At 44.4% G+C, this 6,727-nt stretch overlaps 1 long non-coding RNA gene across 1 annotated transcript; it reads left to right on the forward strand.

The window, feature by feature from the left end:
* The first annotated feature begins 1,900 nt into the window (after window positions 1–1,900).
* On the forward strand, window positions 1,901–3,697 carry LOC125526906 (uncharacterized). Its single transcript, XR_007291923.2, has 3 exons — window positions 1,901–2,152; window positions 2,228–2,470; window positions 3,048–3,697. It is a non-coding gene; the product is annotated as an uncharacterized LOC125526906 (long non-coding RNA).
* The last annotated feature ends 3,030 nt before the right edge of the window (window positions 3,698–6,727 follow it).

A 6,727-nucleotide genomic window follows, 5' to 3' on the forward strand; every position in this document is an offset into this window, starting at 1 on the left:
GGTAACCATGAATGATCACACAATCTTCTTCTTCAAGACATGCTTGCAATAAGCTCAACTCACACATGACCAATCTTTGGATAATTCCTTGAAAAGCACTTTGGCCATCTCAACTCACACATGACCAATCTTTGGATAATTCCTTGAAAAGCACTTTGGCCATCTCATAAAATCCTTGAAACCAACACATGGCCTTCAACACAATCCTATGGACAAATCCTTCAAATATAACTCAAGGCAACCGTTAGTCCATAGTGATTGTCATCAATTACCAAAACCACACATGGGGGCACCGCATGTCCTTTCACCGGACATGGCGACGGAGAAAATGTGGACTTCGCGCCGCAGACTTCGTCGATACTAAGTTCAATCATGCGGGAACCTCATGTTCAAGCACTGCTTCGCAAGGAGACGAGTACTGACAGAGCTGCTTCTAGAGAGGAGGCCAAGCTGCAACAACTGGTGGTTGACTCGAACACTCAATTATATCATGGTTGCGATCCCGAGGTGACCCGCTTGAGTTTCACGCTCGAACTCCTAAACACGAAGGCTAAAAAAATGGACCGACACTAGCCTCGATGAGCTTCTCAAGTACCTAAAGGATGTTCTTCCCACGGGGAATCTATATCCTACTAGTGCGGATGAGGCCCCCAATTCCTTCCTCCCCCAATTCCATCCTGTCCTTCCTCCCCCAGTTCCCCCACTCTCTTCTCCCCTCGTCGCCCCTGCCCTCACCCTCGCCGGAGCCCGAGCGCTGATCCCGACGTCACATGCCTCCCTCACCATCGCCCGGCCCCGACCCCAACATCGCGCGCCTTCTCCCTCGGCCCCGGCCCCGACCACGATGCTGCACGCCTCTGTTGCCGTCGCCTGGCCTCCGCCCCGATCCCGACGCGCCACGCCTCCCTCGTCTACTCCCTCCCTTCCCAACCTCGGCCTTCGTCGGGCATGCCTCCTCGCCCTACATCCTCTATAAGCCCCCCACCTCTCCTCTCTCTCTGCCATTAGAGTTCTAGCAAGGGTTCTTCGGTTAATTTACTTAGGTTTTAGTTAGGGCAGTAGGTTAATTAGGTCATCTATTTAGTTAGGACAGTAGGTTAATTAGGTTGTATATTTAGTTAGGGCAGTAGGTAGTTATTTTTTTTGCGGTGATGAATTTAGTTATGAATTTAGCTAGGTATCAAACTAGTAGGTTAATTTGGCTATATTATGAACCATAGGTGCAATTTGAACCCTAGTTAGTATGAAGCCTAGGTTTCAAATTAGGACATAAATTTAGCTAGGTTTTTGTAACATCCCAATTTTTTAAAATTTGAAATGTTAATAGGGTCATTCTTTTCATCATGATTTCTATGCTTATTTAAATTTTCTGAATATTTAAAGTGTTTTCCAACTCAAGGCAATATACTTGGAGTGGAGATAATATGGCTTCTCCCATATTAATTATATTTGTAAAACGCTAAGAATACATTCCTGTGTCTACCTAAATTATTTTGGCTTTATAGAAACTCAAAATTATTTTATAGTGGTTATTATGTTGCTCTTTATGCTTGTATTGCATAATTGTTTTGTCCTTAGTTCATTTGTGTTGTAAAATAATGTTCACTGTTTTCTAATATAGATATAATGTTTTACTGTGTGTTTTAATTATTTTATATTTTCAGTTTGGCATTTTATTTTAGCTACTTTATATAACTTCTGTAGCTAGTGAAAAAAACAGGGCGCGCACTGTGCAGTCGGGCTGTACAGCGGCCCAGCCGACACCCCGCCCGCGCGCGCAGCACACGCAGCAGCTAGGCAGGCCGGCCCATTTCCGCACAGCGAGCAGCCCATACCCCGCAGGCCTCTCCTTCTATTTTTTTTCTCCCCATCGCTTGCACGGACGCTGGGTCCCGCCGGGTCGTCTTCTTCCTGGACACGGACTCCTGCACGGGCACGAGTTCTTCACTGTCCCGACCCAAATCTTCGATGGATTTGATCCGTTCTTGACCTCTCTCCCACGCCCTACCCTCTATATATTCTGCCCTACTCGTCCTAGTCGGGTTTTCGCCAAAATCTCCTTCTCCTGTGCCCTACAGAGCCGCCCCGATCTCGTCGCCGGAGTCCGCCGCCCGAAGCTCCTGTCGCCGGTCTCTTTCGCCGCCGTCAGAGGGTCTCTACACATCTCCTCCACTCTGTCCTCTTCCCCTTGTTCTCCTCCACGTCCCTTACCTTCTAAAGCACGCAGGGGAGCACAAGGACGACCGCAACGACCGTGGTCCGGAGCTCAACTCCCCTGCCGCCGCTCCAGCCGCTCGCCATCGCTATCCGAGGATCTCCCAGCCACCGTCGACGTCGCCAAGATCACCCCCGAGGAAGTCCGCACCCGTAGGCCACCCCCTCTTCACCTCCGTGGCCGTCACCTGCATCACCACCGAACAGCCCGCGTGTCGTTCTTCCCCAAGTCCGGCGGTCTTCTCCTGTTTCTCCGGTGAGCAACCCTCACCCGTCCGATCTACTTTAAACGGTCAGGATTAGATCAGTTTCTTTCTATTTAAAGCCAAACTGGTATGCACTAATTACCCGCTGTCCGTTAGTTAGCCACCACAGCGAATTCCGTCCACCGAATCCCGTGCTGCCACGTGGCCCCGCTACAGGACCCGCACACGAGCTGCTACAGGACCAGGAGTTTCCGGTCGTTTTTTTTTATTTACACCTAACACTTCAAATGGGTATATCCTTTATTCCATAACTCCAATTTAGGTGATTCTTTTTTCCTATGCATTCACAAAAACCAACACTTTATCACAGTACCAAAGTTTCACGTGTTTGCACTATTTAAATTTGAATTTGCTCAAAATTGAATGCAAACTTCCGGAGGCCATATCTTTCAAACCGTTGATCCAAATTAGTTGATTCTTTTTGCATTGTGTTCCTACTAGCATGTAGATAAGATATACTTATTGATATGTTCTGTTATTTAAATTTTATTTGGATCCATTGTTGTTGACTTTATTTTGGTGTTATGTGAGTACGGTTTATTTATCGGTGCCTTCGTTATGGTATAGATTGTCCGGAGTGTGAAGCGGATCAGAATTAAGCATTAGAGTACTTCAACATCGTTCAAGGCAAGTTTGCACTTTAATTTTGCTTATCCTATATTCTACTATGCAAGCGTGGTTTTATGTTATGCTATATGTTTGGCTTGATATGTGTATTCTGTGTTACCATGTTTTGTTGTTGATTGTGGTATGTGATGGTGTGATCAACTTGCTATGGTAGACGCGGGCATGTGTCGAGTGATCCATGAAAGTGGTGATTGTTTATAGCCATAGGCTCGGGATCATTAACCAGGTGAATGCGTCACTGGCAGAGCGCTCTATTGTCCCTAGAGAATGCGCCATTGACAGAGCGCACTTGAGGCGAGGTATAGTTTTCAGAATGTAAATCAGGTGAATGTGTCCTTGGTAGAGCGCTCTATTGCTCCTAGAGAATGTGCCACTGACAGAGCGCACTTGAGAGATACTTCTGAAGTTCTTGTCATGTTTATTTAGAATCTTCGGGTTATCTTGGGTGAGTAAATTAGAGACGGTTGTGAGTTCAGGTAGTGGAGGTAGGTGAAGTTCTTCTCCAAACTAACTTGTGTGTTTTGTTTGTCATACATTGCTTTGTGGATGTAGGTTTGCTATATCATATTGTGCGATTTGCCAATACATTCAATGTATTGACCCTTTGTGGCTGCAACTTATCATGTTGCAGGATTTTTAGATGATCAGTGAGATACAGTACGGTCGCGAGTCTTCACTTAACATTTTCGCCAATGGGCATTGATGGGATTCATCGTTTGCTTATGCTACATTTCCGCTGTTAGTATTGAATAAAGTTAGCTATGTGCTACTCAGTTTGTAATACTTTATGAATTCTGGATCATACGTTATAGTAAATGATTCACTTGTTATTTGATATTCATATGTACTGTGTGTGCTAGCGACTAGATCCAGGAACTAGCACAGTGGGCACGGAGACATCGAATCTTATCAGGTTCGGGCCGTTACAGTTTTGAAATTCAGACATAAATTTATATAGGTTTCAAATTAGGATAGAAATTTAGGGTTAGGTGTTTTTGGTGTAGCTAAAAGAAAAAACAGAATTGATTATATAGGTTTCTTGCATTTTTTTAGCTTAAGCAATTATTGCTATTTAAATTTTATAGTGCTAGTTAGTTAATTAGAATCAGTTTGAACCCTAGGACAGATTAGTTAAAGCAACTGTTGCTATTTAAAAAAACAGAATTAGTATGAACCCTATTTAAAGCAAAAAAAATAGTTTCAAATTTAGGTAGGCTGAATTTAGTTTCAAATATTGTGAAGAAAAATGACTTCTTCCATTTTTCTTCAAGTTCTATATTTTTCTTCCTTTTATATGCAAATTTGAAGTGGACATGTGATATGTGGACATGTGATTTGGACATGTCATGTTTGGAATTTGGACATGTCATATTTAGACATGTGATGTTTTGGACATGTCATGTTTGGAATTTGGACATGTCATATTTATGTGTAGGGTAAATGATCTGAGTGGCCTATGTTTCGCCGGAATGTTGATTCATTTCCATTCCGGTGAATTTCAGGCGCCCGATATGTCCACTTTTTAGCAAAGGTCATGCTGAAATTTCCCATGAATTTTGGCATGACTTGTGCTCGAAAGTAGGCATATCGAGTGCCGAGATTTGCTGGGAAATGACATTCTGGCAAACCATAGACCTTTTTTTATGTCATATCTCATTTTATTATAGTTTTAGAATTAAACAAGGAGACTTAATCATAGGAAACATGTCGAACAACGAAGAAACCGGGCCTTCTAACCAAGATGCAGACGAGATGGATTATGAGGGTGAACAACAGTACCTCGACTTTTTGTCTACTAAGCATAGTCAAGGTTTGCAGGGCGGCCTCGATGATGGTACTAACGCCAACATCGACACTGACGGCATCGACACCGATGGCGGCGTCGAGACCGGCGGGGAAGGTACCGGCGTCGAAGCCGCTACTGAAAATAAGAAGAAGAGAAGAAGCAGAGGATACGAAAACCTAACAAACCCGACATCGGATGTCTGGTGATCACAAAGATGGCCCTGGCAAGTTTGAGCCATTAGAGCCGGGAGAACCTCGCAAGTACTATGGGAACCAAGTAGGATGCATCCTATGGGAATGCGCGAGCATCAACAATGATGACTTAAGGAGTAAAGGCCATTTGAGGCTGTCATGGAATTGTCACAACAGATGTCCTAGCGAAAGGACTTAGTCATAGGGCCATCGCAACTAGGAAGATTAAAGGGGTTAATCGGGACAAAGGACACGAGAGGTTTTATACTAGTTCGGCCCCTTACGATGAAGGTAAAAGCCTACGTCTAGTTGTGTTTGGAATTGTTGGGGTTTCGAAGATCAGGGAGCGAATATGCTTGTCCTGGCTTCGAGTTGTCTCTTGCCCTAAGCCGCCGCCGAGTCGTCCCCTTATATACACGGGTTGACGCCTGGCGGCCTACAGAGTCCCGTCCGGCTTATAAAACGTGTTCGGCTCGGTGACTTCTTTTACATGCCTTTCTTTACAAGTCTTTCCTTACATACGACGTTTACAATATTGGGCCTTAAGCCGCCTCTGGGCTTAGGCCTTCTATAAATCTTAATAAAATATTGCCTTGAATGTTACTGGGCTTCTTTTGTAACCCGCCATTGGGGCTGACCCGGCCCCTCCTGGGCGGGTCATACCTAGTAGCTATATCCCCAACATTAGGCCCCAGGTTGACTTTGAACTTTGTTCTTGGTCAATCTTCAATACTTAGACGAAATCCATTTCCTCTCTTTGCAGAAATTTTTGTAACCCGCCATGACGTCATCTCTTGAAAACATGAAAAACTACTATGACGTCATCCTCAACGGATCTTTATCTTTTAATATCTTCCGAGAATCGAAGCGTCCGTTTAGTTGGATAGTCATTATTTGGGTCTTCCTCGATTTTCACGCCCGCCTATTTGCTTATCCCCTTATAAATAGGCACGCCCCGGTCCTTCTCATCTTCCCTCTCTTCGTCTTCTTCCTCTCGCAACTCCACCGCTGCTCGAGCTCCGCCACCGTCGCAGAGCACCTCGTCTCCGTGGACCTTGGCCGTTGCATCAACCGGAATCAATCCAGAGAACGGCGGCGACTCTCCGCGGAAGATTCGTGGCTGTAAGTGTTTGCCTTCCTGTTCTTCAGATCCGCATTAGGGTTCCTAGGTTTTCTGCATGTTCTTCTCAGTTCATCTCAGTTTCTTCGTAGTTCTTCCACTGCCGCTTCTTCTTGATCCCAAAAGAACATATACTCGTGTGGTAGTTGTTTTGTGCCCATCCTTGATACCAGCAGATTCCTTCTCTTGGTACAAAAAGTCTCATTAGAACTCATGAACTCATTTGTGCTAGATTTTTAGGTCTAGAATATTTTCCATTTTGAATGGCCATTTGATCCAAAATAATATCAAGAAATTATGAAACTTGTTTGTCTCAGCACTTAGCCAATTCTGTTGCTGGTATTCCTCAAATATCTGTAGTCATGGCGGCTTATGGCGTCGGCTTAACTTTTCCTTTATATGACATTAGCCCTTACGTAAGCCGCCATTACTTATTTGTACCATCATCATTTAACTTCACCATTGAATTGAACCGACACGTTAGTTTCTTTTCAGTTCGTGTTTTGATCATCATGCCGTCAAA

The sequence above is a fragment of the Triticum urartu genome, chromosome 3A (assembly GCF_056163025.1).
Source record: "Triticum urartu cultivar PI428250 chromosome 3A, HENAU_Tu73, whole genome shotgun sequence".
In the NCBI taxonomy this organism is placed as follows: domain Eukaryota; kingdom Viridiplantae; phylum Streptophyta; class Magnoliopsida; order Poales; family Poaceae; genus Triticum; species Triticum urartu.